General features: G+C 44.7%; 1 protein-coding gene across 15 annotated transcripts in view; it reads right to left on the bottom strand.

The window, feature by feature from the left end:
* Positions 1-25,469, bottom strand: part of PIGX (phosphatidylinositol glycan anchor biosynthesis class X) — a 650,935-nt gene that overhangs the window by 6,001 nt on the left and 619,465 nt on the right. The gene's annotated exons all lie outside the window — the stretch shown is intronic.

Here is a 25,469-nt window from a genome sequence, read left to right as displayed (position 1 = left end):
TGCTGGCCAGATAATAAGCAGCAAAATAAGCTAATCACAGTCAAATAGTGAAATAAGATTTAACACAACAAATTGTTCTAATCAAGCGCCCAATTTAGTAAAATCAGTCAAACAATGCTCAACCAAAAAAGTCATCACATTCAACATAAATCAATACCGCAGAATAAATGTCTCCTCGTAGTTACTACAGTGCCACTTGTCTTTTTAAGGAATCCGTTTTTAATTTGAGCTATAAGGTGGCATTATAGTGCCACCAATAAAAAAACTATAGCACTAGAGTACAGCTGGGAGAGAAAAGAAATGCGAGGAGGAAAAGACAGCTTGTGGGTGTGGTTTGGTTATTTATCCACCATTGACTACTTTTGACCTGCTTACCCCTATGTCCATTCCTACTCTGTACCTGGGCCACCCCACCCAAAACACATTGTCCAGGGATCTCTTTCAGCTACCCCTAACAAGCAGTAACATCAATCTTTAGCCTGCCCGTGTTATTTCTAAGAGGTGTACTAAGAGTTCATGGCTTAAGTGCATCTATACATATGCTACTAGTGTAATGAAAATGTCATTACCAAGTGTGCCTTCAGCCACCTGATTTGCATCTAATCCTTACACTGAAGTTCTCTTAAAAACAAGCATTGACAAAACCAACCGTTTTGACTTGTGTATCAGTATTAGATATACGTTGGCCAGTCACTGCCATCATGATCCCAGATAATCACACCATTTTGCAGCCGTTTTCATTTTATGGCCAGTTAATACCATTATGGCGGTGCGTGGTAAACGCTTATCCCATGCCTACACAAAAGTCAAAACTGTTGGCTTTGCCAATGCTTATTTAATATGAGAGAGGGCATGGGCAGTCTATGTGGCAACTTCTCCTTTGTGTGTTCAGTGATATTGCAGTGTATCCAGCTTTTTCCAGTTGTGCTGAACCAAATAAAAAATAGTGACACCTACTGGTCCCATATACTGCAGTACATTGTGTATTTAGCCTCTATTCCCAGTGTTGCACCGGCTATCTCTACCCCATCGGGCATAGGGATTCAAATGAAACGTCAGGCTTGTATTGGGGAATTCTGGAATGTGTTTCTGTGCCACCAGGCCCTTCGTGGCCTACGTGGCTGTGTGTTAGGGGGGCAGGGAAGGGCTGTGTGTATGTGGCTGAGTGTGTGTGTGGCTTTGTGTGAACTCTGAGGTCCTGTAGGAGGCATATGGACACGGAGGGCAAATATGGCCAGAACACCCTATGGTTCAACGTGGCTGAAGGAGGGAAGTGGTTGTATACCACAGCTCGTCCGGGGAGATGGTATACATGAAGTATGACAAAACATGTTGCAAGCTGTGCCAAGCGGACTCTGCAATAAAACACAAGCTCACACATGCAGTGCAACCTTCCATTGAGTGTGTGATTTACAGGAAACATGGGGCTTAAAATCTGTTTTGCTGTTCTTGAACCTGGCCACCATTTTAGGATTCATCCCCATGCCCGGCATACAGATGTCAGGCCAGAAGGGAATGAGCAGGGGGTTTCCTGTGCTGCTTTACCTGAAAGGGCAAGAGTCTATACCCTTGGACCTGTTGGTGATGTCCTGAGCCTTCTGGCCCATAGCTTCACTCCTTTCCATACAATTTGACAGTTCACAATGTTTCTGTCCCCGATTGCTCCCATGAGGGAGTTGACCCAAGTAAAGGTTGGATCGCTGTTTTAGGGTATGTCTGCACTTCCATAGGCAAAGGTCAACCTTTCTCTCTCTCATATTCTCTTATGTATTTGTTTACAGAATAGGAACTCCCTATTTTGACAATGCCATTGCGAACATGCGAACATGAAAGACTGCGATGTGAGGACGTAGAAGTACCCTAATAAAAACAATGTGTGACATATGGCATTGGTGCTGTGTGTTATTTATGCTGTTGAATTCTAGTTGGATTTAAAAATAAAAAGTATATTTGTAGAAAGACTGCCTCCATTTATGCTCTAGGAACATGTTGCTCAAGCTCCCCAACATAATTTTAAAGTACACTGCAGGAGGCTGGGTTCTTTGACCAGCAGTGACCAACTGCTTGCGGCTGGTCTCCCTCTTTCTTCTAATTTCTTTCCTCATACCTGGGATTGCCTCTTTTTCTGACCCCACTATTGGGGTTCACTACGTTTGCCCCACCTACCCCAGGGCTTTCCTCTTTCTCCCTACTCAGGGCTTCTCAGTATTCTCCCCACTCCGGGGCCTCTGTCTTTCTCCCCAGCATGAGGCTTCTCAGTTCTTACCACACTCTGGGGCTCGTTGCTCACTCCTTCCCCACTCTGGGGTTTCTAGGCTCTATCCCCACTCCGGTGATTGGCACTTCCCCCCCCCCAACCTGGGATTTCTTGGTCTTGTTGTGCCGCCAACCTCCTGGGATACTGGTGCCACCACATACCTGATTGTGATGGGCGGTGCTGCTCGAGAGGCATGTGCAGTCGGACAGGCGCTCAACTCTCCGCCCAGCCGCTTATGTGACAGCTCAACTGGACTCCCCTTTAGTTGGTGGCTTCTATTCTTTCACAGTACGCGCAGTCTGAGGATCTAGTCACGGTCCTCTGAGGATCTCTGCTCCACCTCGCCTGGTGCTGGACGGTTCCGGTTAAGCATTTGCAAGTCCATTTTCAAACTGGTATGAACCGTGGCTCTGCCTCAGGACGGATGGTTACTTCTTTGTCATAGATAGGTTGCGCCCTTCTGTTTCAGCTGTTACTCGGGTCAGAAACCGAGCCATACTTCCAAGTCTCACAATTCTAAGCAACTTAAATGACAATGGGGGACTTCTGTATCACGGTCTAGAAAATCCCACAGTGACACAGCCAGTCACAGATGCACAAGAATCACAGTGGCCGTTCAACGGTATTTATTGTTTTTTTCGTGGACCCTAAGGCCAACCCTCTCTGGTGTGATTTAGAACCAAATCCTGGTGTCCCTAACCCAGGTTAGTCTTTCGGTAGGTCAGAGATAGGACACAGACAACTGGACATTGTTTCAACTTTTTTTTACTTTTGTCAAAGTAATAGAAAATCCCTCATCTAACCCTATTGCTATGGTGGAAGTTCACTATTTTAAGAAAATAAAATGTGCTTGTGAGGATGTCGTACACAACTCAGCTTTTTCTTCTGTACAAACGTATACTATCTTTCTAATTGGCACTACCACTAATAAAGGAAAACAAAATGTAGCCCAGAGAAGTGCTCTCACTCCCCCTTACTTGTTTTATGCTGGCTGTTGCATGACCCCTTCCCCAGTAATGTCTCTGGAAATGTTCCTTTTGAAGGTACATGCTTTAGCATTCTCGTACAGTTCAAAACAACACGTTCTTTGGGTTTCAACACAAACACAGAGGATGAAATGCTCCTCTTAGTTTCTTAGGCTGTAGCTTTCTCTCCCAGTTCAAACAAACAATAGGTTCCGGGAGTTTTTAACAAAGAAGGTTTTCTGGACTTGGTGTCCTTGTAAAAGGAAATTGCTTAGTTTTCAGTATAGACAAAAGGGAGGACTCCCGTGCTTCTCCCAAAAGTCTTCAGTAACTCAGAAAAAAACTGTTCCATCTTAATGTGGTTTTCCTGGGATATTCAGGACCTGATCTTAATTCTCAACACATTCAAAAGGGCAAACTCCTATGCGCTCCGCAAAGTCTTGGGTAACTGTAAAACTTCATTCAGTAAATGCACAATTTGGATTTGTACGATTTTCAGTTGTTCAAGTGCTGTTCTTGTTAACGCCTCCAGTGCGGTTTAGTTTCATACAGGTAAAAACTATTTCTGGTCCCATTTGGACCTTGGACCTGCAGACTCTCCTTCAGGTAAGGGGTGTTAATTCTCCACCCTCTGCGAGTGGCTTTGATTCCTAGCCCAGACTGGGCTCTTGCCTCTGGGCTGGGTATTCCCTTCTTGAGGAAGAATTCCTTCAAGGACACCCCTCCTGGGTGTTTCTGTTTCTTTCACGTTTCTGGTAACCCCTCCTAGGGGTCTAGGGCATTAGATTTCGGTTCACACCCTTTGGATGGTTCGCTTACTTTCTGGTTTCTAATAAACACCTTCTGGGTATTGGTTTCTCTTTCCCCTGATTTTGGTATTTCTCTTATTCTGTTTTTCTATAGGCACACCGGGCCCCTTCGATACATGATCCGTTTTCTTATCGTACTGCTCTCTGTTGGAGCACAGCGTAGCTTAACCACTCTCCTCTCTCTCCTTGCAGAGAACTGCATACCTGATTTTTCATGCTGACCTTCACTGGGGGAGGCGGTTTCTCCTTTTGCGGTGGAACTGTGCTTCAATGGTCATTGGTTCCCTTCTTCCTCAGGGACCACTGTTCGGGCACACTGGTCTTCTGCATCGGTCATGACTCTGTCTCTCTCCTTCAGAGACCTCAGAGCTTGGGGCTTCCAGCGCTCGGCAGCATTCCATGGGCTCTCAGCCCACCAAATAGGTGTCATGGTCCTACCTCCAGGGTGTGCCGGCTCCACACTGCATTGTCTCCATGCTCTACAGTAAATTTTAGGTTGCTGTAAACAACTCTCATAGTGTTAACTATATTTCAATTTGTTGGGGAAGATGCATCATAATGACGAGTGAACACTTGAAAATGTACATGATCACACGGCCAACAGTTTCTGATGGCAAACCTAGTTCTGTGATCTGCTAGTTACATTCATCTGTGCAACTGGTGCTCAACCCATGAACTGATCCCATACTCCTTGACATATCACCCTGTTACTTTGCGCCCATCTCCCTTTCAAGGTAGCTGGTATAAACTACAATATTTCACCTAGTTTGCCCAAGTCTGTCGGCTGCGCCATCCACTCTGCTTAGTCTCTTACTTTCCCCTTACATAATGAATACACAAAGCTAACTAGGTGTTTACGCGAAGTAGTGACCAATAGTTCCATCCTGTCTGTACATCTGCAGATCTACTGGAATACCATGATTATGATTGAATTGTATATTTGAACACAGGGAGAGAGCTCGCCAAACTGTTTTCAGAGCCTTTTATCAAATCTATTTATTTGTGTCCATTCATGCACCTAACCTTTTACATTTTATGACACTCATCCAGGGCTCACGAAGTCTACTCGCCCACTCGCATAGTTGAGTACCATTTGCAGGGGATGTTTGAAACATTTATTTTCCATTTACTTTGTTTGCATTAACGTCGATTAAAAGTTTGACTCTGCATGGCTAGCCTCTGGGTGGCAGTAGTGTGCCAAACAAAGTGGGTTTGTGGTGACATGCACCATTTTACAGAAATAATATTTACATTTTTTGTCATTCATTGGCATGGGTGGAGTGCATTTCTCTTAGGTCGAGTAGGCAAACTAAGCTACTTGACATGGAGGTCTAGTAGAATTTTAAAGAATTTGCAAGGTCTGCCTCATCTCACTAAAGTCTTGCTTCAGCGGTACACAAAAATGCTGTATTGATGCTCATTTTATGTCTTGGCTACAAATAACTTCAGGTCACAAAAAGATTAGAATAACATTGCTAATCAAATGGGTTTGTTTGCTAATCAAGAACATCTTAATGAGCAAACTCTGCAAATCAATTTCTGAAAATTAATGAATGTCTTGCATTCACCTTTAGTGTGGATCAGCCAATGGAAGGAGACAAATCCAAGAGTTATGCAGTGGTTCCTGGATCTCCAACTCTATTGTTTCACCGTGGAACACTGGAAGGGTCAATATCAGGGAAATGTCTACTTCCTTTCCCGGTTTCCCTGTGAAACATCAGGCTCCAGCCCGCATACGGGAAGGGTATGTGAAGAAACTAAGGACGTCTTCACTTCTTTTCCCCAGATATCCTCCTTCCAGGTGGCCTTAGAAAGGCTGTCGCTATCGGATCCTGACCCTGGGTGTGGATAGGCAAGGGAGAACTACCTGGGTGGAAGACAATTGGGGAGTGAAGGCAAGGCAACCTTGGGTGAGACACAGTATCCCCCATAAGGAGTTCAACATCCCCCAAGCCTTTATAGACTATTGCCAGCCCCTTCCCTATTTGTAAAGTAAAACATCCCCCAATAGATACCAGTTTGGTACTGGGACTCATTCACACCCACACACCACTTAGCTACTGGGACAAGGAGGAGGCACGCAAGAGCAATGCAGAAATCCAAAGCCGATACTGAACCGTCTAGTTCTTTTTGGACCAATCGACCGAGCAGCAGGTTTTAAGAGCAGCAAGAACGGTAAAAATGGGTTCGGCTGTGGAAGCCAATCTACGGACTGCTGGACAAGAGCAGACCTCTCCTGGAAAGAGGTGTGGCAGACAGAGCAATCGAGAACCCTGGCATAACAGGCAAGCATATCCTACGTGTGAGAAGATAACTGAATGTCGATATTGTCGATATAAATTAAAGCACTTTTTTGAATACCGACCCGAATTAATGCAAGCATTTTGAATACTGAACTAAATGAAAGCAGTTTTGTGGAATCTCACGATACAAGCGAACTGTGCACTTTGACAGAACAAGCGTTGGCAAGAGCCATAAGATTATAAAGGAACTGTGTGGTGTACTTTGAGAGAGTAAGCATTGGCAAGAACTATAAGAATATAAAGGAGGAGTGCGCGAGTGTTTGGTGGACAATCCTGTTATTTTTGCGAGGACTGCTGCTGGAGTTGAAAAAATAAGTTGTTTCTCACTTTCCATAACTCGCTTCTCCTGCACGCTCTCACGTGGGTATAAAAAACCCTCTTGGTAGCAGAGCGTGACAGAGAGTGCATAAGTGTTTGGTGTTCATGGCAGATGGCTGATGGTACATGAGGCCTGCCTGTTTTGGATACACATGGAACCCACAGAGGATTATTAACAGCACTCCTGTATGCGGCACCCTGTGAGTACTGTGGACCGAGTTAAGTTTTATATCTCCATCTACTGCATCCAGGGTGAATCTAAAGTGACAAGTAACATGGTGTCAGCTTTTTGCTTTTATAAAAGGAGCTTGATATAGGGCCGACTGTGTTGCTCTTGACCCTGCTGCCATTTTAGTATAGCACAGTGCTTAGCAGCCGCATAGACTTTCCTTAATAATTACGTGGCCTTAGAGACTGTTTGTAATATGAGACTTAAACAACCTAAGATATCAGGCCTTAAGAGTGAAAACATTTGCAAGGGCAAACGCGTCGCAGTACCTTCCTTCTCATCAAACAGAAACGTGAAGGGCCCAGAAGCAAGAGGGGAAAGAAAGAAGGTGATGTGGGTGAAATCAGGTCTGCCCCCCATCAAACAAGAATTTCAGGATATTTTTGTGGCTTGGGTGCCACAAAGTCATCATTGGCAATGTATCCAAATACGGGCAGGAATATACCCGAACAGGGCATGTCATCATGCTTAAAGCTGTTAGAGGAGAGAAAGAGTCTGGGGGAAACGAATCAGCAACTCTCCTTTACTGATCACTCAGTGGATAATAATGGCTCGTTATTAGCCCTGTGCAGCACCATCAGTAAGAATTCCTTGGGTCTTCAATTCCAGCCGACAAGTAATGTGACTCAATTTAGTGGATAGCCCTAACCTGGAGGCGTTGTTTACATCAGGGGCCTGTTTGGAGACAAATGGTATAATCCCTGGGGCAGCAATGGACTTCGACAACCTAAGGCCCGCCCCCACCACAGACCTATTGGTGGCCCTGGTATCAAAGGTGGAAGCCCTGTTTTCTCTGTGTTCGCTGGTGGCAGCCGACCAGAGAAGCTTGAACATATTAATGACGAAGTTGGCTGCTAACCAAATGGTGCCTAACTTGCTCAAGCCCCAGCCCAATAAGTCCTTGATGTCTCACAAATTGCTATTAAAGGCGCCTTGCCCTGGGTCTGATATTGTACCCACTAGCATCTGCCCTAGTATGGTACAATCGACTGATACCCCCGAAGTAAGGGCTGATATAATACTGGTGCCAGATGAATCTGATATTTCTTGGAGATCTCAAGATTCTGTAAATACTGCGGTGGCATCTGAAGAAGATGCTATCGATGCTCTCTGCGCGGATATGAAGATCGCCCACCAAAATGGGGAGCCGCGAGGAACCCTTCAAGATGCCCAGGAGCTTTACTTGATCTACCAATGAGGGTAGACCAGAAGCACCGTCTGGTGATCACTACTGGACGAGGACCTAAGGCACCAACGCTAGTAACGAGGGACCAGCCAGATGGCACTAAACGAACAGTGTCATTTATTGGCCCATTCGATAAGTGGGCCCAAATGCAACCTACTAGGGCAATGTAGTTTCCCCGCCGTTCATTATTATCAGCAGTGACGATACTTCAGTGCCCCCTGCAAAATCTAGGTGAGAGGCGTCCAGGTGAGGTGCACAAGGATGCCAGGGTTTAACCCTGACCTGTCACTGCGGCAGGATGAAGAAGTGAGTGAATCCCAGCCCAGGCGGGTTAGTTGAGCAACCAAGCTGAAAGCCCTATGCCCGAGCCAAAACACAGATACTTACCCTCTGGGGCAGGAGAGTCGGTCTGCGAATCCAAACACCATGCCTTAAGATCTGGATATTTTAAGTGGACCGATTCAGAATCAAGGGAAACCATTGGAGGGCCCTCTTAGGTTGGGGCTCTAGGTAAAGTTAGAGGAGCTACATACCTCAGACTCCAGCCCTTTTCTAAATCGAACTGCATTGCTGAGATTATGGTCAACTATGGTTTTCATCCATTACTACCAGGGACATGCTACAGATTAAACTGCCGAAATGTGGTAGTACACCAAACTGTATTTTAATCTGTTTTGCTTCACCTACTGCTGTGTCTCTGTTGTGTGCTAATTCTAAGCTACTATTTAAGGCAGGGTTAAAATGAACAGTCTGTAAAGAACACCCAGGGCTTACTGGACGAGTCGGGGCAGAGCAGGGTGAAACAGAAATCACCAGATGGGAGGATCAAGTATGGGGCAACTGGGATGGTTTTACATATGCTTTCCCAGTTGGAGAACAGAGACACAGGGAGGGGGTACTCACATATGAAGCAATAACCTGGGGGCCAACTCCGAGTAGTGAGGTGACTATTGATAAGGGACTGCAATACCAATGAGCCCTCGGAATAACTAGCTGGAACATACAGGGACACAGCCACATATTACATGAAGCAGGATCTATGACCGAATTGAAAGCATTTGAAATCTTCATGCTCCAAGAGACATGGCTTTATTGCCCCCTAAATGTGGAGGGGTATCACATGTATCAGGAGTTGGCCACCAAGGGTAAAAGGGGTAGACCATACAGGGTCTTGTGATTGGTGTTGGCCAGAGGATGTGCTCCCGGCGGGTGGTGGCAGATTCTGCTAAGGGTAACGTGAAGGGTGTGCAAGTAAGTCAAGAGGATTGTACACACGGGTGGAAAACGCTGCTCATAAATGTTTACGCACCCCCAGGTATAAAAGCGTCGGAGGAAATATATAATAGTATTGAAGACATCCTGTTGACAACAGAGGGTAGTACCGCGGCAAGACCGATTATCCTGGGAGGTGATTTAAACTCTAGATGTATGGATGATAACCTCTGTGCGATGTATAAGAAGGTATCACAGAAAAGCGTTATGCTACAAAGGCTTGGTAATGCTAAGGGGCACATTGGGTTTCCTTTTTGGGACAATGGGAGCTGCGGATGCTAAATGGTAGAACAGCGGGTGATATACCAGGTGGTTACACTTGGGAGGGAAATAATAGTGTGGCCACACTGGACTACCTATTTGGCAATAACGTTTGCTTGCAGATGAAGGAAGAACTAAAGGTGCTGGCTATTGAATATAGTGTCCTGTCTCTGAAAGGCACAGGAGACCCCACTCTCTAGATCGGGGTATTAACGTAATAGTATATCTCAGAAGAAAATCCAGAGGATACAATTTACAAAGGCGTATTAAGGATTTTATTGTACCTAATACATTTTACTCTGTGAGTTTAATCACGAATTAATCTGCACTCAAGCAGTTATTTATTTAACATCGCAGAAATATTTAAAAACCATCATAATTTGATAAAAATCATCCTATTCAATCATTCATACATTCATCCGCATCCATACAACATCCATCTAACTACTCATACAAAACATCAATAAGTACAAGATAAAAACATATAACAAATATAACAATACATCTGCCACGCAGGATCCTTAACTGGAACATTGCCAATTTGTATGACAGTGTCTCCAGTTCCATACACACAATAAACAACGGATTGATTCCTGTTGCGGTTGCTAAAAAAACTATTTGTAATCTCCTGATGAAGACGTAACAAAACCAACGTTAACACGTCAAAACCGGTAGAGAAATCTAGGATAAGACCACCTGTGAAGATTCTTTTTGGCCTATCCCAATTGCTGACCACTTATAAAATCTATTGTGGCCATGCGTCATGTGTTGGTTTGCTGACCACTTATAAAATCTACTGTGGCCCTGCACCATGTGTTGTTTTGCACAAAAACTTTGTGCACAATAATTAAATTGTGGATGTATTGTTATATTTGTTATATGTTTTATATGAGTAGTGCATATACTATTACTATTGAATATAGTGACCATAATATATTGGCCTTAAATATGAATGACCAAATCCAGGAGGCCAGACAGAGTGGCTGTATAGATCTTGCTGTAAATCATGCAGGAACTGCCATTCGATGGACAAACAAATCTACAAAAGATGGATAAGAAGATCACAGAGCTCCTGGAGGTGGACATGGTCACATTGGGCAATAAGAACTGGGATGAGATTGAGGCCTGGATTAGGAACCTCACACGAAAATGTGTGCTAATATAACGCCTGGGCAGGGGATTTGTAGTAAACCCTTGTACAGATTTTATAGGAATATATGAGATGCCAAGCGAGTCATGCGAAAAGAACTTCGAAGGGCTCTGGGACTGGAATTAACAGCCCTGGAGTTAAACTCATACTAGAGTAATAAGGAAAAATTACCAAGTATGGTTTAAGCAATGGAGGTTTTCCATTCACGACGACAACTGGCAACAAATGATTATGGCACTTCGAAGTAATTGCCCAAGGAAGATCTGGGGAAAGCTGGCTAGGGCTAAAGGGGAGGTTAAGAAACTCATATTGAACCCTAACCAGGAATCGGTATGGATGCACTATTTGGAGGGTAGTGATAGTGATCATACCTTGCCTTCACCCCTGGATTATATGATCAGAGGTTGGCCACTGACATTCAGTGAAGCCAATGTCAGAAGTACCATCCTAACACTTGAAAACTGTACGGCCCCAGGACCAAATGGCTTGGCCAAGACTGTACTCAACCAGAATCCGGGACAGAGGGCCAGGATACTGAAGACTTTGTTCGATAAGGTCTGTACTTCAAAGACCATTCCTGAGTCGTGGCAGCAGTCTATACTTCTTCCGGCATACAAGAAAGGTTATTGTATGCTGCCGGAGAACTACTGACGGTTGTCACTCTTTGACGTGACAGGAAAATTATTTTTGGACGTTGTATTGAGGGCTCTGCAAAACTGGGTGGACGATGCACAGATCCATCAATTTATAAAGAGCAGCTTTCGGCCTGGATCAAGTACGATCCATAATCTTAGGCTCTTGCATTCCCTAATAAGAGAGACACAAGAGATAGGTGGGCAGATGCACTATGTAATATTTGTTGATTTTAAAGCTGCGTTTGATGGGGTCGACCGCTTAAAGCTATGGGGAAAGCTCCTAACATGGGGGTGCCCCCAGTGGCTTGTTAATATCTTGAAGGCCTCCACCAGAATACGCAAGTAGTGGTTCGATTGAAAGAAGAGGGGATGGCCACTGCTCCGGTTAAGACTGTTAACGGTGTAAAGCAGGGTTGTACACTGGCTCCTCTGCTGTATAACTTGTATACGGCAGATCTGCCGGCCCGTTTGCTACCAACTGAAGGCTGTTGTCCAAAGCTAGGAGGACGCTCTATCTCATGTATGCTCTACGCAGACGACTTAGTCATGTTAAACTATACATATGTCGCAGCTAAAGCCATGGTCACTAGCTTGAACAATTATGTGCTTGAAAACAAGATTAAAATAAACATGGGAAAAACTAAAATATTGGTTCTTTCGTCTAAAAAGGCTAAGTGACCAAGCTTTAATACTCCATTGGGCAAGGTGGAATATATTGAGTCCTACCCATATTTAAGACTCGACATGAGTAGTAGTAAAAACTATAAGAATATAGTTGAAGCCAAGAAAATAAAGGCTCTAAGGAGGATACAGTTAATCCAGAACTTTGAGAGAGAAACAGCAGGGTTTACATTTGAGGGGGGGTCATTATACTTCATAAATAAAGTGTCTGCCCTATGGTGCTCTATGGAATGGAGGCCCTGGCTATGAGGGATTTGCCATTGTTGGATGTTATAGAGGGGCAGTTTTGGAAACGGATTTTGAGGCTTGGCGCCTCTACTTCAGTGCAATATATACGGCTAGAATTAGGCTTGACCTCGCTAAAAGATGAAATGTTGATGCAGCGAGGTCTATTGCACCTGAAAATTCATTCCAAACCCAAATGTCAACTGCTTTCCCTATTAGATAACCATGGAAACTTGCGACACATGTGCAGTCAAGATTGTTTTGAGACCTAGGTAACTAACCTATTTAAAAATATTGGATGGACCCCCAGATTACTCCAGGGGCACAAAGTATGAAATAGTAAAGTGTATTTTTATAGGTAAAGCCAAATTGTGGGACTGGACTAAGAACTACAGCCACTTGGAAACCATATGCAGTTATACGTATGTTTCAGGAGTTACGCATAATTATTTGAAACCACAGAAATACATGAGGCAGTGTCCGAATCTTGCAGTTCTGTATTTTCACCTAAGACTGCGCATTAATCAACTGCCAACTTTGGTCTCTCTTGGCCCACAGCTAGGGATTCCTTTAAAAGACAGATGGTATCGCATCTGTAAGATCCCCGGCATGGTAGAGACCACAAGACATCTACTGACGGAGTGAGTAGCACTGGGAGTTGAATACATGACAATCTTGGGACGATTGGTATATTCATATGAGTTTATTAAGGATGAAGCCTTCTGGAATTACTGTTTGAACACAGATAATCAAAGTGTAAACATTGCCCTGTATCATCTATGGGAAGTTATCAAAAAGCGATTATCTGTGGTAACCTAGGTACAGGGAAGTAGGAGAAGATATTTATTACAGGCAAGTGATATGACTGAGGTGTATGCTATCAAACCATATCGAAACGTTTTTAAAAGTTTCATAGGTTTTTAAAATATGTATTTATTGTAGGTATCAAAGTATTGGAATCACAAGTTAGCTAATACCTAGTGTTCTTAACAAATTTTATTTCATATATAATATTAATTTACAGCTAGATTCTTGCCCCTAGTGCTGGGGTAAGTATGTTTTGCCCAAAAGGGCCTGACTGTGGCAATCGTATCTGATGCCCCCCCCCCTTTGTTAGTTACACAAAAGAGCTTAGCCCCCGGAGGCTGATAAGTGCAACCTAGTCATTGTATATGGACATATTGTTCCATTGATTATGTTTGGCTATGTCATAATGTGCTCTATGAGATGTTTTTAGGAGATGTAGTATGAGATGTATTTTTATTAGGATGTATTTTATTAATGGAGGTTTTAGGTGGATGATAAATGTAAAATTGTGTAAAGTTCTTTTGGAATTAAATAAATAATAATAGTAATAATATAAAGGAACTGGGTAACTTGAGAGGACAAGCAGTGGCAAGAGCCACAAGAGTATGTGAAAGTGCAACATGTGAATAGTGGCAAAACAAGCAATGTTGAAGCATCATGAGTATGTGAAGTACCACTGGACAGCTGAAAAAGTAGCAACGTGCATATGAAAGAGAAGCAAGCCAGGTGTCTCGGTTGCATGACTTGTAATGGGTAAAAACTGCGCCTAGATCGAGGACACACACCTATGGAAAACCACATAAAATACCTCCAAAGAAGCTTGTGATTGAAAATGAAGGGAATCTTGAGTTAACTGAAGTTAAGAAACTCAACTTTGTGAAATTGGTGAAAGGTAACCACACCAGAAGAGCTGGGAAGGTGATTACAAAGAATCATGGTTTTAGAAAAGCTGAAAGACTTGAAAGCTTGGGGAAGGGATCTCCCTTTTTGCTTCTCGAACCTTAGAGAAGGGAAACCCGTTGCAACCAAGAGCTGGAAGAAGCTCTGAACTGTTATTTGAACACCTATTTTAATGCTGACATCCCTACCCATTGGATACAGATGTGAGGGCAAGTATAGGTTTTGGACACAGACAGGCATTTACTTTGGACATCACGACTATCTTTAGTTTCATTTAGGTAGGGAAATCACACCTTAGCATATGGCAAGTTGGGCCTTTTTCCACCCCTCGTTTTGGTTTAATAAAGGTTTATTGTTCAAACTTGAATTCAGTTGTCTGTCTACTTCATGATGCCTTCACATTAGATAAGACACCCTCTTTACACTCTGTACCATTCACTTCACAGTCACTCCTTACATTAACTCTCCTAGACTCACTTGCCACATTAACATGCACACGCATGCACACGCACACAAACACTGCAGCACCACTTTCACTCACTAGCCCAATACTTCACCTTCTCCTAAAATGGCCTCCACACCCTAGCCTCTTTCCTCTCTCCCACTGGTCTCCTCTCTCCCAAAGGTCTCTTGATCTACCACATTCTCCTCTTCTGATCTTACCCGGATAACTCACACTTCCTGCTTCCTGTGGTCCTCTCATATCTGCCTCTCACTCTAAGCATTGGCTCCCTATCCCTGGCCAATCTGGACCAGTCTTCCCCACCCAGGGTGTGTTGAAACCACAAAACCATTCTCTGTGCAGATCCACCCAGGAACAATGGAAGTCTGGCCAACAAATTGTGCATGTTCGTGTTGAAGGGACTGTTTCTGGGTGCCCCAAAGGTAAGACACATGTTGGAGCATAATTCCCAAAAAAACAGTAATTGGTGGTTTAGGGCATCTGTTGACCACTGTAGGTGCTTGCCACCATCATTCGACAGCACCGTGTGGTTCCTCAGGTGTCCGAGTGGGACCACTGCTGCTGTCTTTTTCCTCCTGGTGCTGGACAGTTCTGGTCAACCACCCGCAAATCCTTGCTGCACTGGCTGAGTCCACACCATGGCCAAGGACACTCCATCTAGCGTTCTCTCACTCCTGCGGGCCATGCCTTCTGTGTGCGCTGGGATGTTCTTGAACTCCACGGGCTTCGCGTATTCCACATTCCGGGAGGCTCTAGATGACGTGCCTCCAAGAGGCTGTTCTTTCCGTCTTTCTGCTGTCCCTCATAAGGCCGGAGTGAAGTTTGGGTCACAAGCAGCCAGCCGTTAAAGGGGTAACAGTGTTATTATACACCTGTAAGGAAGGCATGGTATCAAAGTAAGACAGACACAAGTGATCACATTTCAGGGGTGTTTATTGAACTTTATCAGGGGTGTCGAAAACACCTATTGAAACCTAAATCTAAGATGGGAGCAAGCTACGACCATCATATAATAATAATGCTGTCATAGTGGAGTCTAGTCAAATATAAAGGGCCTATACAAAAAAAAAACGATTGCCAATCCTTACCGCTATGCCACAAAATAGTTGTGATAATGTTCACAAAAAGAAAGAAGTGCTCACAAAATTATAAGTCAGGATGTTTAGGCCGTTGGCCTCCCTTCCCCACATTTTAGCACAGGAAAACGCAGGTCACTCAAGCACAGCACACTGCTGGGCTTCTTTGCTACAAGGTCACAGTTCCTTTCACCAACATCAGGGCCTTCTGTGTCAAAGTCTCTTTTGTGCAAAGTCCATTGCCTCAGTTGACCTGATGTACCATAAACAACAAACAAAAGTTCCTTTCTCAATATTCACATCAGGCGATTTACTCTTTACCCTGGATTCCCCTTACCGGGCTCCGATCCTCCTTTCACCATTAGCCTCCCTCAGTCGGGGTCAGACCAACTTCAATTTGTAGGTATCCCTCAGTTGGGTTCACATTTGCCACAGCAATATCTTCTCAGGTGTGTTACTGTTCACCCAGGACACCCCTCTTCCGGGCTCAGTTCCCTTTTCAACAATTAGTCCCCCTCAGCCGGGCTCAGACCAATTTCAGTTTACAATCGAAGATTTTCAAATGTTCACTGGATTCAATGTAGCCCACTGCAGGACCACTACGATTTCACAGTTCAATAATTCTTCCCCACTCGGGAGGGGGGGGGGGGGTCGAGCACCAAACAGAGACCTTCGAGCGAGTGCCCATGTGGCACCAGAGCACTCTGTATCTGGTACCTATTTCGCTTTCACAAAGTTCAATTGTATACAAGTTCTCTTTCTTCGTACAATGTTGCTGCTTACAACCTTGAGTGTAACACAGTCCGGTCTGCTATCAGTTTCTCTAACTCACTGGCTGTGCTGAACTCGTTGGCATTGCTTTGCTGTCGGAGTCAATTACAGTACCACAGTGACAATCACTTCTCCCCGCCTTGGCTATCAATACCGAAGGGCACCGTGTACCTTTGACACACGCTACACTGTTCATCAGCTGCAATTCCTGGTCTTATGTTTCATTTCCTTGAGTCTTCTTGAAAGTTGCGGTTCTGTGTCGAAAAGGGAAAGGGTAATTTCCCTTCTTGTCGTCCTCTCTGATCTCGACGCCTTTCTCCTCGGTTTAAACTGCCATCTCGGAATTGCTGCTTCCTCGTGCGTTTTGCCATCTTGCTCAGAGTGTGCTTTCATGCTCCGCCTTTTATCCGTGTGGGGAAGTGTGATGGAAGTCAGGTGTGTTTAATTATCAGTAATTGCAGAAACAAAACCTAGGCTAAACAGCCGTCGGTGTGGGTTGCACACCCAAATACCCACAATTCTGATCTGTATTAGTTTCAATTCGCCTTTTTCTTCTTTAGAAATAGAGATAACTAGTCTCATTTGTTAGGTATCACTGATGTTTATTCTCAGTAATAGTACCATTCCTAGGTACTTAGTTGTAGGCAAAGGGCAGCATTAGGCCTATGCATTTCGGACAACGTCCTTCATCGGGGCCACATGCCCATGCTTATTACACAAATTCGTGTGTCTCAGCCTCTCTCCTCTAGTGACGCGATCGCACCCATCGTTTCACTAGAGACACACATTTGTGTAATTCAGCCTAATGCTGCCCTTTGCTTACAACTAAGTACCTAGTGATGGTACTATTACTGAGAATAAACATCAGTGATACCTGACAAACCAGACTAGTTATCTTTATTTCTAAAGAAGAAAAAGGAGAATTGAAACTAATACAGATCAGAATAGTGTCTTGAGAAGAATTAACCCTTTCAGGGTATTTGGTTGTGTGGCCCACACCGACGGCTGTTTACCCTAGGTCTAGTTTCTGCTAATACTTATAGTGCCCGGCACAGTGATACTCATTAGTGGGCTGCACCCCACAAAGAAGCACGCTAAACTAATTGACTACCAATCTAAATATAATTATCAATTGAACCACAGAGCTGTGACCACTCACACATACAAATAATTATCAGTAATTGCCTGACTCTGCCTGACCTTTGTGTTGGGACATGTCAGGTATACAGCTCTGGTGTTAGTCCGTTGTTGTTCATAATGGGAGGATAGCTCAGGGGCCATGCGCTTGCCTTGGAAGCAAGACGACACAGAGCAACACAGGTTCGATCCCCGGGTCCGTGCTTAGAAACTGCTGGGTATTAAGCACGTAATAAACAAACAATAAAAAAAAATTAACTGTCTGTGAGAAAGTGTTTGTGTCGGGAAGGGGGGGACGGTTGAGTTTCTAGGTATCCTACCTAGTAGGATGGGGAAAAGGTGTTATAACGAAGAGGATACTGTGTCTCACCTTTCGGTGTCCCACTCCCAAGACCCTCATCCAGGTGATCCTCCTGCACTGGTCCACCCCCAGGAACTGAATCCAATAGTGATGGCTGTGTCCTGGCCACCTGGATGACAGATTCCCGGGGACTAGCGGGTGAGACCTTCAGGATTCTCACACACCCTAGTTCCTACTGTAAGGAACTGATGGTGGCAACAAGTAAGACAGACACAAGTGATCAAAGTTCAAGGGTGTTTATTGAACAATGAATGCTGTATGCAGGTTGGAAAAATGCCTATTCTAAACCTAAATCTAACATGGGAGCAAGCATCGACCATCAAATGTAAAATAAGTCAGTCCCAGTGGCGTTGTGTCAAATTAAAGGGCATATACTAAGAAACCTATTACCAAACCTTACAAAAGGGTGTGGGATAGTTCTCAAGAAAAGAAAGAAGTGTTCTCAAATAATATGTCAGGATGCGGTAGCTTGGGTGTCCCTTCCCCATGTTTTGAGCACGGAGTAAGGTCGGATCTTGGAGCACAACACACTCTCGAGCTTTCTCAGCACGAGAAGACAGTTCAGCTTTCAGCTATCAGGGCCGTCGATGGCAAGTCTCATTTCACTTTGAAAGTCTCTTGCCTTCAAAGGCCTGACATGTTCAAAATAATAAAACAAAAGTTCTTTCAACCAAATGAAAGTTTGTTAGGGTGATAATAGTTCACCCCTGGGTCCCCCTCTTCTGGGAGCTCACCCTTCTCTATTATTAGCCACAGTTCACGCAGGGTAAATGGCTTCACCCCTTGTTCCCCTATCTTCCAGGCGCCGACACCTCATGTATCGTATTCCATAATTTATATAACAGTTCTCTTCTCAATGAACTTTGGATGATTGCTTCACCCCTGGATCTCCCTTGTTTGGGATCGGACCCCTCTTGACTGCCAGTCCTTGGGTGATGGCTTCACCCCTGGATCTCCCTCGTTCGGCTCGGACCCCTCTTGACCGCCTGTTCTTGGGTGAGGGCTTTCTCTTCTTTTCAGCCTGTTTCACTTCCCTTGCTTTTTCAATGTCTTTTCAAACAGTTCATAGTGGACATGCCTCGGTCGAGTTCACGTTTGTCAACACACTGTTTCTTGGGACTTTAGACTTTGCCCCTTCTAACTGGCATCCCTTGGTTGGGTTCCCTCTTTTTTTTTTTTTTTTTTACACTTTCTTTATTGGTACACTTAAGTAAAACATGGTACAGATACAGTATGATAACATTGTTGACAGACAGGTTAGAGCTGGTAACATTAACATTTAAACATTGTCGGGTACATCTTGAACGAAGAACCAGAAAAAAGGAAATTAACAAAAAGAAAAAGGAAAGACGAGGGTACATCTATGGAAGAGACATATCCGACTCTGAAGATGGGGGCCACGCTCCCAGTGGTAGGGATCAAAATAGCTGTGTAATCACAGGTGAGTCAGGTGTTGGGCTTGTACGCAGGAGATTCGTCCTGAGTGGAGCCCATTGTCAATGGGTCAGGATTGGGGTGGTTGCATAGGTGCCCATTGGTCTTCCATCACATTTGCCCACACGAGATCCTTTAGCCAGTGGTCTTTGTTGGGGGAATGTGAACTAGTCCAACGCAGCAAGATACATCACTTAGCCAAAAGGAGACACAGACGTACAGATGTACATACAATAGCCAAAGGGGGGTAGGAGATGTGAAACAGGCAGGTCAGGGGAACAGGGTCAATATTTTACAGACCTTTCAGATAATATTGCACATACATCATTCCAGAATGGCGAAATTCGGGGACTTTCCCATATCATGTGAAAATACCTGGCATTGGGGAACAGACAGCGTGGACATGCTCCGGTGCCTTCCTTAGAGAACAGATGCAGTCGACCGGGAGTATAATGATACCGGTGCAACACCTTTATCTGAATTAGTCTAAATAGGGAGTTACATGACACTTTTATCAGACCAGAGGTCATCATTCAGTTGTAACTGGAAGTCCGTAGACCATTTGGATTGTGCGTTGCAATGTGGTATGGGAGCGTGAGCCTGGATCAGACGATATATCGATGACACATGCCTGCAGTTGTCGCGTGGAGTTACCACATAGCCCAGTAAAGAATTATTTTCGGATATGGCTGGGAAGCTATCCCACAGTCTCTTACAAGCTTTGCGTAAACCAGCATATTGCAGCCACTGCGAGGACCTGCCACGAGCCAGTCCCTGTACATCAGAGGCCTGTATGAAATTACCCTCCATGAACAATGACCGCAAAGTATTAAATTCCTATTGTTTCCAACACCTGCAGGAGCCTAGATCTACCCTTGGGAGGGAGGGAACACAGTTCCAAAGGGGGAAATCTTTGTGAAACTGAGCTGTAACGTCTATCTCTCTCCAGATTCTATGCCAGGCCAACGCTGTGGTGCTGGCAGGGTCAAGGCCACCATTGTTCGCATCCCTACCAGGGAGTATCTGAGACCAGAGATCGCTATCCCCGACTGAGAGTCTCTCAAGCTGTACATGGGGGGGGGTCTTCCATGAATCAGAAAACCGTTAACTGTGCCTGTGCAGCCAGCCAATACAATCAGAAATTAGGTGCAGTGAAACCCCCTCTGTCAAATGGTTGTGTTAGTGATTCCCATTTCAACCGCACAGCATCAGAGTGCCATACAAATCTGCAGATTTTGCCATCTAATTCCTGAAATAACTCCCTCCCAGGCCACAGTGGGACGTTTCAAAACAGATACAGGAGTTTAGGGTGTAGGGATATTTTCAGGAGTGCTATTCTGCCGGTGATTGTAATGGGTAGGTGGGTCCAGCGTGCAGGTTTAGTACGTAATTGCGTCATATTCGCTGTGTAGTTGTGGTCGTATACCGAGACGGCTGCGTCCAACTGTCACCCCCAGAAACTGAATAGTTTCAGGAGCCCATCTGAAGCCCTGGAGATCATGAAGAGGGTCAGTAGCATCAGTGAGGGGGAAGAGCTCTGATTTGGAGCAGTTTACACGGAGGCTCAATAGTTCCCCAAAGTACGAGATGTCTTGCATAACAGGCGCCAAGAGGACACAGTGGGCAGCCCTGGCGAGAGCTTCTGTCAATCGTGAACTGTGGAGAGAGCAGGTCATTAGTACAGACCCTGGCCACTGGTGATGCATAAAAGGAGGGAGAGGGCATCCAGGAATCCGTGACCGAAGCCGCATCCCGATAATACAGCATACATGAATCGCCAGGACACAGAGTCGAATGCCTTTTGGATATCTAGGGCAGCAGCAACAGCCTGGACCCCATGAGTCTATTTGTGCCAGGATGTTAAACTGGCATCGTAGATTTAGCGCCCCGGACCTGCCTGGGATAAAACCGGATTGATACGGATGAATGATGTGTGGCATGGCTGGCATCAGTCGGGTAGCGAGTATTTTGGTCGAACACTTTCACGTCAGTGTTAATTATGGAGAGGGGGCAGTAGGATACGCATTGGTCAGGAGGTTGCTCTGGTTTCAGTAGGACCATGATGACAGCCTATCGCATGGTGGGTGGGAGTGATCTGGTCCCAAGCGACTCCTGCCACACCTGTAAAAGGTAGGGGGCAAGGATCTCCTTGTAGCGTTTATATAGTTCGGCCATGGGGCCATCAGATCCGGGAGCTTTCCCGGAAGGTAATTGGTCGATCGCTTGGGTAATATCGGAGAGGGAAACCATGGGTTAGCTGAGCTTTAGTGTCAGAAACAAGTCTATCTCCTCTATCGTGCATGAGTCTTTCTTCGTGTAGAGGTCAGTACACACGTTTATGAACACCTCGTTGATGGCAGTGGGAGTGTGTGCTAGATTGCCGGTGGCGTCAGTCACAGTAGAGATGCATCCACTGCTGTTTTTGTGACGAGCCATGCGAGCCAGTAATTTACCTGGTCTGTTGCCCTCCCCATATCTTCTAGCCATTGTTGGAACGTAAAAGAACTTTACTTCACCCTCTGTGCGTATTCTGAAGGCGTCAATGGCCTCTTTGATTTGTGTTAGGGTGGTCGAAGGGGGATCAGCCGCCAGTCCTTGCTCCAGTTCCCTAAAGTCATCTTCACACTGTCGTATATTATGTTGTATTGTTTTAAGAAAACGGAACTAAGAGGCTAGTGCTATTCCTCTAATATAGACCTTAAATGCGGGTGAAGACAGATGCCACATTCTCCTCGAAGAACAGACATACAAGTTTATCTATAGTGGATGCAAATACAGCATCCTGTAGTGCTAGAGATTTAAATCTCCAGATGTTGCGTGGCCTAGAAAGTGACAGTAATGTCAGAAGATGACTGGAGAGTGGTCTGAGTAGGTGCGTGGTAATATATGCTTCCATAACTCCCCCAAAAAGCGTCTCTGAGATGAGCCACAAGTCGATGCGGGAGGAGAAATCATGGACAGATAAATAGAAAGAGTAGGATTGTTCCTCTGCATGTAGTGTCCTCCAAGCATCTACCAGTTTCAGTGACTGCATGCCCTCCTTGATAGTGGTAGCTACATGTGTAAGTACTCTCTGAGCGTGGGTGGACCTATCAAAAAGCAGGTCAAGGATAGCATTAAAGTCTCCACACCATAGTATAGCAACCAGTGTGTACCGATCAAGCGCACCAATTACTACAATGTAGAATTTGGGGTCATCGATATTGGGGCTGTACAAATTCATCAGTACCAACTTCCTCCCCGCAAGAGAACCGTACACTAGGATGTATCTGCCCAAAGGGTCCACTTTTGCATATTTACGCAGAAATGAAAGGGATTTATGCACCAGGGTCATGACCCCTCTAGATCGTGAAGTGTAAGATGTGTAAAAACCATGTACACCCCAGTTAGTAGCGACTCCCTCGCAGGTTGCAGAAAGAGCATGGGTCTCCTGCAGGAACAGGATTTTAGCCTTATGCCTGTCCACATAAAGGTGTATCTTACACCGTTTAATATGGTTGCCCAAGCCCCAAAGCCCCATACATTCCAACTGAGGGTTAACTCCTTAGGTTAACCAGGTTAACCACTAGAGCGGCCCTAGGCATAAACAAGAGAACTCACATCTCCTTCTTGAGACGCCCACATAAATGGTTATCCACATCTAACAAAAAACAACTAAAAACACTCTCCTTGACCTACAAAGCACTTAATAACGTAGCCCCCAGCTGCCTCAGATAAACTCCAGAGAAGAACCTCTCTCAGACCTACCAGAACTGGGAATGTTAACTGTCTGACCATACCCAAATATAAGCTCACCACTATCGGGGGCAATAGCTTTACTGTCAAGGCAGCTAAACTCTGGAATTCACTGCCTCAGGATCTTAGAGCAGACCAACCCTACCTACATTTCAGGAAAAATGTAATAAAACACATCATCACTACTGACCCCCTAGTCTCCCATTACCCACTGGGGACCTGCCCACATCCAAAGAGACCTTTCCATTCTGCATTAATAGTGTACTACTGCGTTAACTCTGAAGACCTTGTGTAATGTAACCAACCCGGGAGCCTAAGTGTTACATGAAGGGCCCCATTTTTGGCATAGATATCCGTTGTACAGTGTCTATCGCTTATCTCTGTAACTACATTGGCTATTCCCTGTCTTCGCCTCTATTCTGTATATTATGTATATCTTGTATCATGTAAATATTGTATTTCTTGTTACTATGTAAATACTGTATCCTGTGTATATTCGTAACCTAGTCAGACAAGACCGTGACAATGCCCGAGGTGGCGGTATTGCTATTGTCTCTAAAACTGCTCTTGGCCTCAGACTAGTTCCTACCCATCTATCACAATCATGTGAAACACTCACTGCCAAAATTCAGATAAATAACTCGCAATCCCTTACTATACACCTTATATATAGACCACCAGGCCCTCTTGGTACCTTTGAGGAAGACCTACATAATATAATTACGAATAACCTTAAACCTACCACTCAACTACTCCTATTAGGTGACTTTAACCTAGGCTTTAACGACCAAATGGACAAAAACGCAACTGAAATAGCCAATATGATCAAAGCATTAGGCCTCACCCAAAAAGTCAATAAACCTACCCACCTTAAAGGGAGAATTCTGGACTGGATAGTGGACCTTAATTGCTCAGCCACTATCTCATCCATCCTACCATTAGCTTGGACAGACCACTCTCTGACCTCCTTTCACCTTTCCACTATAAGACCTATTCCACTGGCTCAACCACTAGAGCCACCATGTTCAACCAGAAGTAAAAAAAGTATCTCGGTAGAGAAAGTTATCCCTGCCATTCTGCCCACACTTAACGCACTACCTGATAATCTTGACCCTAGTAGCCTAGTTCAGGAATTTAACAATATTATGCTCACCACACTCGACAAAATTGCCCTGATCAAACTTAGGCCCAGCAAACCTATAGCCCACTTAAACAAATGGTTCACTCCACAACTTAAAGACCTCCGCACATTAAAAAATAAAAGTGAAACTAATTGGAGACTTTGCCCCTCTAGCGAGAACAAAGCTAAATTAACCTCACTTTCCTCACACTACAAGAAGGAAATCTGCCAGGCAAAATGCAATTCATACGACGAGCGTATTTCTAACTCAAATTCAAGTATGAAAGAACTCTTCTGCATACTCAAAGAATTAGAGTCACCAACTATTACTCCTGATGTCTGCACTAAGGACAAATCCTGGTGTACAGACATCCAACATGCCTTAACGAACAAAATTGACACACTCCAGAATAAAATTCAACAAAAAAAAGAAGTTCTGAACTTACAGCAACTGCCTAACACTTGCCTGCCTAACGTGTCACCATCGGCTCATAATACTACCTTCAATTTTTCTAAAATGTCTACCCTAGAGGTAGAAAAAAATCATTCTATCTTTGAAGCCCTCAAACTGTAAAGGTGATATCTGCCCAGCGCAGCTAATAAAAGATGCTGCCAGAGAACTCTCCCTTTTCATAACTAAACTGATAAATGCCTCATTTGCTACAGGTACTATACCTGCTAACCTTAAACAATCTTGGGTGCTACCCCTCCTCAAGAAACAGACACTAGATCCACTTATTCCCACAAACTACCGGCCCATTACCACGGTCCCATTTCTTCTAAAAATACTGGATAAAGCCGCTTACATTCAAATCCAAAAACACTTGGAACTGCACAAACTACTAGGCAACAGACAATCTGGTTTCCGTCCACTACACGGAACAGAGACAGCCCTAATTGACCTAAAGTCCCAAATAGACGAGCTGAGACAAAGGAAGGACAGTACTCTTGCTCCTACTTGACCTCTCTGCCGCATTTGATCTGGTCAACCACAAGGTCTTATGCCGGCACCTTGATTCTGCAGCCCACTTCTCTACGGGTGCCATCAAATGGATTTAGTCCTTCCTGAGTGAGAGAACCATGAGTCTTCTCCCCCTCAGCAGCTGCCGACCCTACACCCATCCTATGTGGTGTTCCCCAAGGGTCCTGCGTCTCGCCTACCCTTTACAACATCTTCACTAAGCCACTGTTCGACGATCTGGACCAGCTGGGTATCACCTACACTAACTATGCAGATGATACTCAGATTCTCCTCCCACTTTCTGGGGATTACGGTACGGACATGGGTTTAGTGAACAAAGTTTACCTTATCATCCAAGCATGGATGGCCACTCATGGCCTGTGCTTGAACGATGATAAGACCGAACTGATAAT

Source organism: Ambystoma mexicanum, chromosome 10, assembly GCF_040938575.1.
Source record: "Ambystoma mexicanum isolate Mex_15411 chromosome 10, UKY_AmexF1_1, whole genome shotgun sequence".
Taxonomy (NCBI): Eukaryota; Metazoa; Chordata; class Amphibia; order Caudata; family Ambystomatidae; genus Ambystoma; species Ambystoma mexicanum.
Note: the sequence above shows the minus strand (reverse complement) of the source record. Positions and strands in the feature narration are given on the sequence as shown.